Here is an 11,742-nt window from a genome sequence, read left to right as displayed (position 1 = left end):
GCATTATTAGTCCCAGAATGTTTATCAGTTTCACTTAAATGGCTGCCATCATAGTTAACTTCGTGGTATGTCTCTGAAACAGACACTTTTGTAGGTACCAAAACTTTAACTATTAAATTTTTATTTTTGTTTGTTTTGTTTGAAGTTAAGCACAAAGCTACACAATGGACTATCTGTGTTCTGACCACTATGGGTATCGAAACCCGGTTTCTAGCGTCGTAAGTCCGCAGACATACCGTTGTGCCACTGGGGGGCTTTTATTTAAATAATAAAAGAAATATATATAAGAATAATTAGCGTAAAATAAACATTTGAATCAGCAGTTGAAAAATAAATGTCATTAAACTTTATAATTAGTGAGAAATTAAGCTTCTGTCCACTTTCCCCTTAATGGCTTAGCGGTAAGCTTGAGGGTTATAACGCTACAGTTCAGGGTTTGATCCCCGTGGTGTGCACAACAAAAACAAATCCTGTCCACTTTACAGTTAACTCTATAAAAGAGGTACTAGAGTTGGTCAGTGGTAAGTTTACGGGCATACAACGCTAAAATCTGGGGTTTGATTCTCTGTAGTGGACAGGGTGCAGATAGGCTACCGTGTAGCTTTGCGCAAAAACAAACAAATAAATCCTGAGATAAATTTGAACTCTAAAGCAAATTCGTAATTTCGAACAAAATAATGAAATATATTTATCGTATTTTGAAGCCCTTTTAGTTTTTGTACAACTGTTTTGAACTAGAAAAAAATCACATACAAACATGCATCGAATATGCAACGGTTATGATGGCGATATGTTTTAGTTTTATTTATATCATTAAGAGTTGTAATACAGGGAAATTCTGACCAGCATTGAATGGCATTAGGTTAATGAGGAGAATGTGCCACAAAGCAATTGAAAGACGATATTTTCCAGAAAATATAATGGCAATTAATGTAGCAAATTCTATAGAAATATGACTTATATTCGTGCTGTAAGTTGTACTAGATGTAACTTCTAATTGTGTTAAACTTTATAAAACACAACCTAAAATCTGTAATAATTAACCATTATCTGTCCATTAAGTTTTACAATACATAACTTTATTTGTTCGCTAAGTTGTATGATATATATATATATATGAATATACACATGCATATATATATGTACACACATAAATAGATACATACATATACATATATAACATTTATATGTGTACTAAATTGAAAAATGTACAGTCTCTATTCCTTCGGTATGCTTTACAAAACATTATTTCCTTTTGTGCACTAAGTTGGACGATATGTAACATCCAATCATGCACTAAATTCTACAAAAAAAACATCCAATCATTCACTCAGTGATAAAAATTAACATCCTTTCGTTTACTAAAGTATACGACATATATCCCCTATTCGTACTCTAAAGTATAATATATATATATCCTTAATTCATACTCTTGGGCCTCCATTAATCTTCTAATCTTGTGTCAACTTCTGTAAAGAATAACCTTCAACTGTACACTAAATCCTAAGCTGTATAAACTCAATTTGCAAAACTATATATTACAAATTGTGACCCATATTTGACTTATACTTGTGTATATTCAGCTTAAACTATAGCCTAATTAATACGCTGATTAATATCGTGTTATGTATATATAAAAAGTGAATAACTTGTAAAAACGTTAGTGTAAGTATAAGTATTTTAAGAAAGCATGTTGTCACAGTACTTGCTTAAAATAATGTGAAAATAACAATTGTTTACAGTTGTGTTATACAGCTTTTTTGCGTGAACATTTATGTTGCTTTAAAAACCAAAGTAAAGTTTCTACCTTTCTTAGTGTTACAGTTATTGTTCTTAAATTAGAGTAGAATTTTAAGGCCTTTCACGGTAAATTATTTTTTGCTGTACTACTTAATTTTTGGAGAAAAAGTATACAAAAATAATATGATTTGACAACATAAAAACAAAGATGCAGAAGTCAGTTTTATGTTCAATCTCATATACAATTACATAAAACTTCCAAAACTACGAATAACAGATTTAAAAAACTTCCGCTCCATCGATGATGTTCACACATTCTACACCTACAAACGCGTTTCGTCAAATTATTCTGTGCTTCAGCGAGGGAAGAAGAGAAGACGAACTAGGCAAAAAGAATGATGTCAGTATAATTTACATAAAAATCCCATCTGGTCTCAACCACCCAGCAACAGAAAGGGTCATCTGCCAAAGCTGATTTGCATGAGAAAGGCTGTCAAGACCAGGGCTTGATGGCCCGTCATTGGTCTTTGCTTGTTATGTTGTCGAGAGAAAGCATACAGACACACAGACGAGAGGTTTCAGAAATAACATGGCGAAATTATCTGAAGACAGAAGAAAAGTGGTTTGGTTGAAATTCTTTGAAAATATTTCAAAATACCAAAAGTTGACGACAAACAAAAATTTTCTACTTTGACCATCTTCTCTTTTATGGTTGCTGTCATGTTTCTGGACTTGATTTCCCATGTGGTGATCCTGTAGTAAACTAGTAAAGAATAAAAAAAATGCCGATCACAAGACCGGAGGAACTTTAAATTGAAATGAGCTCCAAAATTTCCATAGTTAAATGCTCAAGGGACAGCTGGGAAAGTCAATCTGCAAGGAATCCTGGGAAAAAGATAAGGAGATCACACGCTAGCTAATGATAAGTTTTGCGGAAAAGCGTGTCACGAATATTTTCAGAAGCTTAAGAATTTTAAGCAACTCTTGAAAGGAATCAAAATTTATGTGTGTATGTATATTAAAACTAAAAGTCGAATAATTCAATAAAAATTATTTAAACAATTATAACTATTGTACATTTTATACCAGAAAAACACCCAATTCTTTATCCTTCATAATGAGTAATTTCTGTTGACTTACTATATTACCTTTTATAATTATTGCTTTTTAAAATAAATGAAAACTATTATTTACACGTAGTTTCGTGGTGTTTTAATTCATCACCATAATGTTGTTTGCACCAAATGATAGAAACAGTTCCTGGTGATATCAAACGCAGCTATATTCTTCATGTGCTGCTGTTAACAATACATTAAAATCATTTGAGTTGTTCCAAACCGCTCATTGTTATTTCTTGCTTTTGCTGCCATCTAGTGGTTTTATGTTAAACTGTGAAGTAAAAACCATGAATTATCACAGTACGGTAAAGACATGATTAAATACTGTGATTTAATAATTTCAGATAAATATATGTTTAAATATTGTGAAGCCAAGTTATTATGGACTACAGTAAAATATACCCATAATTAAATACTGTGAAACAAAGTTAGGATAAATCACAGTACAATAAATGTTTGATTAGTTACTGTGAGGTAAAGTTTGATTACAGTACGATAACGGCATGTTTGTTAAATACTATGATTTTATGATTTTAGATAAATATATGATTAAATCCCATGGTTTTAATAGTGTAAATGTAAAAGGTGTGATGATAATGTTAAGTAAAGATATAACTGGTTACAGTCTAATTCTATAAGATGAAACCATCATGAAAGTATGATTTAATTCTGTTAAATGACGTGATTGTATTCTATGCAAAAGAAGACATAATTAGATGTTGTTAAGTAAAGGTATGATTAAATAATGAGATCTTTTGATATCAATCAACATATGGGGTACAGATGTGGCTGCAAAATCTAAGATAAGGTTATGGTTTAATTCTGTAAGTCTAGGTATGGTTAAATACTGTGAATAAACTTATAACTGAACGCTACAAAGATATGACTGAATGCTATAATGCGTAAGTATAATTGAACACTATAGAGTGACATTTGCTTCACTACTGCAAGATAACGGTATGACTGAACACTACAAAGTAATGGTATGATTGACAACTTGAGGTATAAGTGAGACTGATCTTTGTGGGGTAAAAATATGGCTGAATATTGTGAAGTAAAAGCATAATTCAGGAATTATGAAATATAGGTATGAGAAAACACTCTGAGGTAATGGCGTAATTAAATACTGTGGGGAAGACATAAATGCAAAACTTGAGATAGAAAATTTGCTTATACTGTAAGGTACAAGTATGATTAAATAGTGTGAGGTAAAATATGTGACTAAATACTATAGTATACTTGAATGCTGTACGGTAAAGTATGATTACTACGAAATGAAGATACGTTTATCTAATACAATATTAAGGTATGCCCGGATATTTTAAGGTAAGGGTTTGAATGTATGAGATGAAGATATAATTAAATATTCTAAGATGAATCTGTTATGAGATAAAGGTATGATTGAATATTGTTCGATCAAGGTATAATCAAAAGCGTGTAAAAGTAAAGATGTAACTGAATAATGATGTATTCAGTAAGGTTGTAATAGAATACTCACATGAAATGTATGATTAATTATTTTATGTAAATACGTGATTGTATGCTGTGAAGTAAAATGATTATTGTGTGCTTGAGGTAAAATTAAAATTAGAATTTTAAGGTGAAGGTGTATGACTGATTATTGTGAGATGAGGATTAAATATTGTGAGGTTAGGTTGCAAAAGTAGATAATCTAAAGCTATAAGTACATACTTCTTTAAATTTTCATTTAATTTCATGCACTTTAAAATTATCTTCCAGATATCTTCCCCATGGTGGGCAGAGCACAGACAGACCATTGTGTAGCTTTGTACTTAATTACGAACAAGCAAACTCTCCTAAAAAAACATAAATTTATACGAAGAAACTTACGAAAAAAACATTTTAATATCAATCACAAATTTATTTGTGCATATATTTCTAATACTAGCTATTTATCTGTACGTGCAAAATACAGGAGAATAAATAATCCCTCAAACAGTGGCACACATACCAAAACAAAAAATAATAGAAGAATGAACAATCCCTCAAGCAGTGGCACACATACCAAAACTAAAAAGAATAAACAATCCCTCGAGCAGTGGCACACATACCAAAACTAAAAAGAATAAAATAATAAACAATCCCTCAAGCAGTGGCACACATACCAAAACAAAAAATAATAAAATAATAAACAATCCCTCAAGCAGTGGAACACATACCCAAACAAAAAATAATAGAAGAATAAATAATCCCTCAAGCAGTGGCACACATACCAAAACAAAAAATAATAGAAGAATAAACAATCCCTCAAGCAGTGGCACTCATACGAAAACTAAAAATAATAGTCGATATTTTTAATATGTGTCATTTTTCACCAGCACTGAGATCCACACCAAATGCTCATAATTTGCATAATTGGATGATCAAAATCTTTCTGTTTCCAGGGGAAAAGAGAAAAAAGGTAGCGTTCCTGCCGCTAATACTACTTATGATGGATGAAGCTATATGATGGAGTAGGGATGGCAAGAAGAAATATAACGATAAAGTGACTCCAAGATATCCACTGTTACGAAGCGCTATGGCCAAATCACATGGAGAAGACACGAAGACGTATATATAATAATAGTTTCGTTCTACGATATTCTAAGTCTGTTATACGCGACGAACGAAAAAAAAATCCCCTTACTGTAATGAGATATGGTTCTGTGTACGAAATAAATCACGTGCGAGATCATCTATCTGTCAATTTTCAGCAACGTAAAAAAAAGATGAGGTGGAGTCAGATGGATATGATACTCTAAGTGTGAACACGTGAAATTGCATAAGTACTCTAAGTTAAGTTCCCACATTTTTTTAATATATATTTCACACCCTAAATATTTGCTTTTGAGATAAACTTTTTCGTTATAAATCAAAAAGTATAACATTTACTGTCAATATGATTATTAAACATTAAATGTGCTCTTATTTTCCTTGAAGCTTCCACAATTATCTTCTGAAATTTACTATAATTATGTTATTATAAAAAATCCCAAAACATAAAAATAGGTTGTTCTTTACTTCATCCATTTTTGCTAAAAGACGCACACTTTACCAATAAGTAAGTCTAGAAAGAATATATTTTTTTTAGGTAAATAAATAAGAAACGAAGGGTACAGGATTATCTTTAGTATTTAGTGGATCTACCGTTTGTAATGCTTAAGGAAAACATTGTTTCACACCTTATTTACAGTATTTAAAATTTGAGTTTTTAAATTTTATTCCACTACTGGGTAAGAACTTGGATGAGGGTTTCCCTAGAAGATGGTAGTTGGGAATGTTTTTGTAGGAGGGGGGTCATGAAAGGACAATAACTGTTTTTTATAGGTTTACCCCGTGATTAGCTTGGCTACAAGGAAGTAGTAACGCCCTTATCTTCAACCCGTTGCTTGAATTGGGCTGTTTGAGCTGGAGCCACAAGTTGCATCAAAACACTGCATTGTTTGTTAAGAAAAGCTGATCATTAGCGTGTACACGTATAAGGTCTTGCTTAATAGTTTTGATGTATCGAACTATTGTGATTGTCCCTTTGCATACCACTAGTTAAGATTGTCCAGATGCGCAAATGACACCTACATCATAACAGAAATATCGCCGCATTTTGTTGTGGCTTGCAGATAGTTCAACGAAAATTCCAGGGGGTATAGGAGCCAAAATCAGGTGCTTCCACTTTCCGTGAATTGTACAAATCTGTACTAGTCCGAAAAAAAAAACTACAGTGTCTCCAAAGGCAAGAGGATGTGATAACATCTGTGATGTCCACGATCTTGCCTGGAGTGAAGAGCGTCTTCTGTTCAGTTACTCTGCCATTGAACTTTATCCTGTGAAGATAACTTCTGGTGGTATTGGGGTATGTCCTGCAACAGTAGTGGCCGTTTAATTGTATCATTCTCCACACTTCTCACAGCATGAAGAGTCCTCTCTGTTGGGTTTGGGTGCTCAGGCCGAGCAGAAATTGTTGTTTTCCGACGTGCCTGGAACTACATTGTCACCATATTCACTGCGGACAGTGGTATTGATAGTGAATACGATTTATTCTCGAGATCCTTATGCATGGCTGTTTGCATTCTGTGGTTTTACCGAGTTATACCAGTATTTATATGTCGGGGTTATTTGCATATGAGTCATGGAGATTATTGATTTGTGTTTTCGGGGGTGCTTATTTACTTATTGGTAAGCTTTATGTTTCTATAAGAAAAAATATATTTAGGATAAATCACTTCACAATATAATCGAACGATAAGTGTCAATGAAACAAAAACAAAACTGTTTTCTATGTAAACATAATATATATATAAGAGTATTTAAAGTGGAGTTTAAATAGACAAATTTAACTCGAGTCAAAATTAATCAACTAGTCTCTGATGTACAATACAACAGGTTAAGAGATATAACATTAAAAATAACTGACACTCACTGCAAAAATACATTAGGTCAAACAAGTGGTAAAAATTTGTAACTCTACTACATCAAAATTCTATAAGCCAAGCAACCCTAGACCGTTACAATAAACTAAAGGTATTACCTAAATCATTATCGAAAACTCAAACTTAATATGGGCTAAACTACAGTTTATTATGCTGTTATCGATTTCTTTAATAATCTGTTAATTTTTCATTATGAATTTCGAACCAGAAGACTGTAAAGATATCGTTTCGAACCTAACTTTTACTTTCAACAAGTCACCACTCTAGAGGCTCTCCGGCTTATTTCAATACTCTTCGGCTGGACTGGACGGTGATGGCCAAAATCCTGTCTGAAACGCTATTGCCCCGCCCCCCAGTGGCATAGCAGTATGTCTGCGGAGTTACAACACTAGAATCCGGGTTTCGATACCCGTGGGACAGAGCACAGATAGCCAATTGTGTTGATTTGTGCTTAACTTCAAACAAACGAAACACTATATTTTTATTTATGTATTTAATGAATGTTTATCATGAATATTAGGGCTACTGGTTATCAAAGTTTCAACATCGTAACTCTTAAATCAGTATTGCTGAAATAAGAATTTTTAGCTTACTCAGTAAGAATTTCTATGCAGATTAAATACTTTTTTATTCTGATCCTACTCATGTTATATCTTATTTGATTAAAAAAAGGCATGGTACTTTACCCTCCTCGTCTTATACATTTGACTTAATATTAAAATGAAATATGACCCAATATCGCAAATGTAACTAAAACTACTTTTTGATCAATTAACTTCAAAGGAATAGTGGTGGGCAGAGCACAGATAGCCCATTGTGTAGCTTTGTGCTTAATTCCAAACAAACAAAAATTCAAACTGTAACCATGTAGGTACACTGGTTCATTTTCAATAGTTTTTCTCTAAGTATTATTTCAAGATTCGTATAACAATATCCTAAATGTCTTTCAGCAAAAGCGTGACACAAACATTAATTCACTTCTGCCTTATTTTTCTAAATCTGAAGGGAGCGGATGACTAAATTCCTTTAGCATTTCCAAATTATTTTCAATCAATAAATTTATTGATGAGTATTTATTGTTAGCGTTTCTAATAGCAAAGCTTTTTTGAACTGTACTTAAATTATTGTTTTTACACTTTGAAACATTTACCATGTAGACCGTACGAGAGCTTATGTAAAGGTGTCAAATAGTAGTTACTTTTTTCATCGCTGTGATACAAATAAATATCAAATCATCCTTAGTATAAGAGAAGTACTTGCCAGAATGTTTTATATATTTTGTGAAACATCCTGAGGCCACTTTTATGCACTATAAGAGTAAGTCAAACAAATAAGGACAATGAAATGTGATGTTGTTCCATTTAACGATTCGAAATCAAAATTCTCTACTGATTCATGACTTCAGTAGAGACGAAAACATAGGCTCACGGTGTTCACCACCAGGGGAGCCATAAGTGGACTAGTGACAGATATTTTTTTCCCTTAGGTCTTTTTCGAAAAGAGTATTGGTAAGTTGACTCCGGCTGAGTAAAGCTACTACCAGTTGGAAGCTACCAAAGCATAGGCAGTCACGTTTGAAGTAAAAATGAAATTACACGTCCAGATTCAAAACCAATCTTTGAAAAGTGCCTTTCTGGGAATCAATGTTGTTTGAATAACGCCGTGTAGAAGGATCGTTTGAAAATAAACACTTCTGATTGAAGTTTATTTTTTTTCAAACCCCTGCCTTAGCGTTCTTAGAACCTTTGTTTGTTTGTTTTTTTGTCAACGTGTGTATGTTTGGTGAAAATATAAACTTTTTCTTTGCTGACTTTACGAACTAGCTAGAATTTTTTATAAGGATTAATGTGATGTACCCACTGTTAAAGAGGTTTTTGATGTTTCATGTTTAGGGTAATGACATGTCATGAATATTGTCTTATCGTTTTAATCTAGTATTTCCGCAAACGAAAAGAACTGTGAATTTTTTCTGCACACATGTATTATTCACAGACTTTCTGTTACATGTCCTCAACAAAACATGTGATAATTTTGTGAGAAACGCTAACACACCGATTCTCACGCTTGTTGCTGTTATTTCTAAATTGTTTCTGCGTTCATTTTTCACTTTAACATTTCATTAGGTGAACAGAAATGTTTCTCATTTGGGCACGAGATTAATAGACAATGGAGATTTTTGCTCGTATATAATGCATTTTAACACTAAAATAAATATGTATAATTCCAGAAATGCCTGGCAACGATGTTTTGTATGAATCTTTAGAGAAATAACAAAGCTCTCTATATTTTACAGCTGCAATAAAATAACCCTGACTGTGAACAAAATCACCACAATGCGGCAGCTAAAGCGTTTTACAGGCCCCAGAGGATGATACAGTTTAAAAATCGCAGACACAAAAGCTCAGAGCGAAAAGTAGTTAGAAATGCAACCTTTCTTTCCACAGAGAAAATGTCCTAAGCCATAGTTTCAACAACCCTCTTCCTGGTCTTATCATAATTGTATGTGTATGTTTGTATTTTCTATGGGTAGTTATAGCGATCGAGAAAAACCAGAGGTTTTCTCCGATTCAATATCGTCACAAAATTTTGTATAACACAAAAAAAGACAAAAATCGACGTCTCTACGAGCATTATTATCAATAGATTTTGATATGAGAAAATAGCTACTAAAGATGGAAACTACAGTAGAGACGGAAGTCATAAAAATTACTGCGATTGACTTTAATGACATTAAAAACACTGCCCCCAGTGGGTGGGTGGAAGCAATACTTTTTTTAACTAACATCTTTTTGTTCGATTTTAGTGGCATTACAAATACTGCCCTTAGTGAAACCAATACTTATTCTTACTAACTTCTTTACGTTCGACTTTACTTACATTTGAAAATATTGCCATTAGTGGAAGAAATACTTATGTTTTAGTAACTACTTTGAGTTTGATTTTATTCATATCAGCAAGACTTATTTTTTACTAATTTCCTCTGAGTTTAACTTTAACGATATTACGTGGACTGCTTTTGATTGAGACAATTATTATTTTTCATGCCTTCCTGTTTGACTTTACTGTTTATAAAATAAGGTTCTTCTTGCGTCTTGCGTAAGCCAAAAGGAATATTTTACTCCACGCTCCTTTATATTGTATTTTATGGATCTTTAACTCTTGGGAAGAACATATAACATGTAGGTTCATTGCTTATCCACGCATACAACTCTCTGAGGAACTTCCAACCTAAGAATTAATTTTATATTTGACAAAAAAAAAATACATTTTGATCTTCACTGTGATTCCTTTCGATTTCACTAACTTAGAATGCTTTTATTTCCTCAACCTTAGCTGCTGATTGATAAACTTGTTGACCAGATCATCTAATCTGTTGTGAGAATTCCTAGAATTCGATGGGCTTAGACTGAACATTATTGTAATTAGTTACATTCAATGTGCTGGATGTGATCTAACAAAGAGCTCAGCCTTGAAGCAGGTTTGGATAAGCTTGTTTCACTTTGAGTTAATCCTATTATATATGTATTAACATTATAGAAATTAGACATTATATTGTTATATTATTATTTTCAATTAGATTGAGTATAATTATGTGATCGGTTAAAGCCAATAATAAAAACAGCACAAAGGCGTACAATGGATGAATATAACTGGTTGTTAACCTACTCATTTCAACGCTAAATCGTCTTAATAACAACTCATTTTCTCTTGATTAAAAAAGTTTTTTAATTACCTATTGTTAACAGAAAATATTTCATTCCTAAGAGTGCCAGTCGTGACCGAGTGGTTAACGGGCCCAGACTGTGAATCTGTCGATCTCAATATTAGGAAGCTTGGTGGTTGCTCGCCCTTTCAACTGTGGAGCGTTATAATGTTACGGTCAATCCCATTATACATTGGTAAAGAATAGCTCAAGAGCTGGTGGGTGGGTGTAACTAACTAGCTGCCTTCTTGTATATCACTTCAAAATTAAAGACGGCAAGTGCAGATAGCCCTCATTTAGCTATGCACAAAAAAATCTGAAACAAATAAATTTATTGTAATTACTATATAGGAAATATTTAAAACTGGAGCTGTAATATATTACATAAAGACCCGAAACGAAAATATCTAGCTCCAACTAAACACCCTTATTTTACAATATTGCAGTATATTCCTGGTTCGTTAAAATTATGACAAGAAAGTTTCTGTAAATTAACTTTTTTCAAACAATAGCCACGAAATATCAAACTGTTTTATCATACAAAATTCCCTTTAAAGCTTTAAAAATATTTTATGTCTAATAAAGACTTTACGTATAAAATGAATGGAAATTTTACCCCGTTAAAAACTTTACTGTATGCTGCTTTGACAATCTTTTTTACTATTAATGTGTTTAAAACATCTTAAGAAAATTATAGTATTTTGGCACTTGTGTGTAAAGTTAAAATCATAATAATATTCAACGTTAAACTGGT

The sequence above is a fragment of the Limulus polyphemus genome, unplaced genomic scaffold, assembly GCF_000517525.1.
Source record: "Limulus polyphemus unplaced genomic scaffold, Limulus_polyphemus-2.1.2 Scaffold47, whole genome shotgun sequence".
Classification (NCBI taxonomy): Eukaryota; Metazoa; Arthropoda; class Merostomata; order Xiphosura; family Limulidae; genus Limulus; species Limulus polyphemus.
This window is presented reverse-complemented; position numbering follows the sequence as displayed.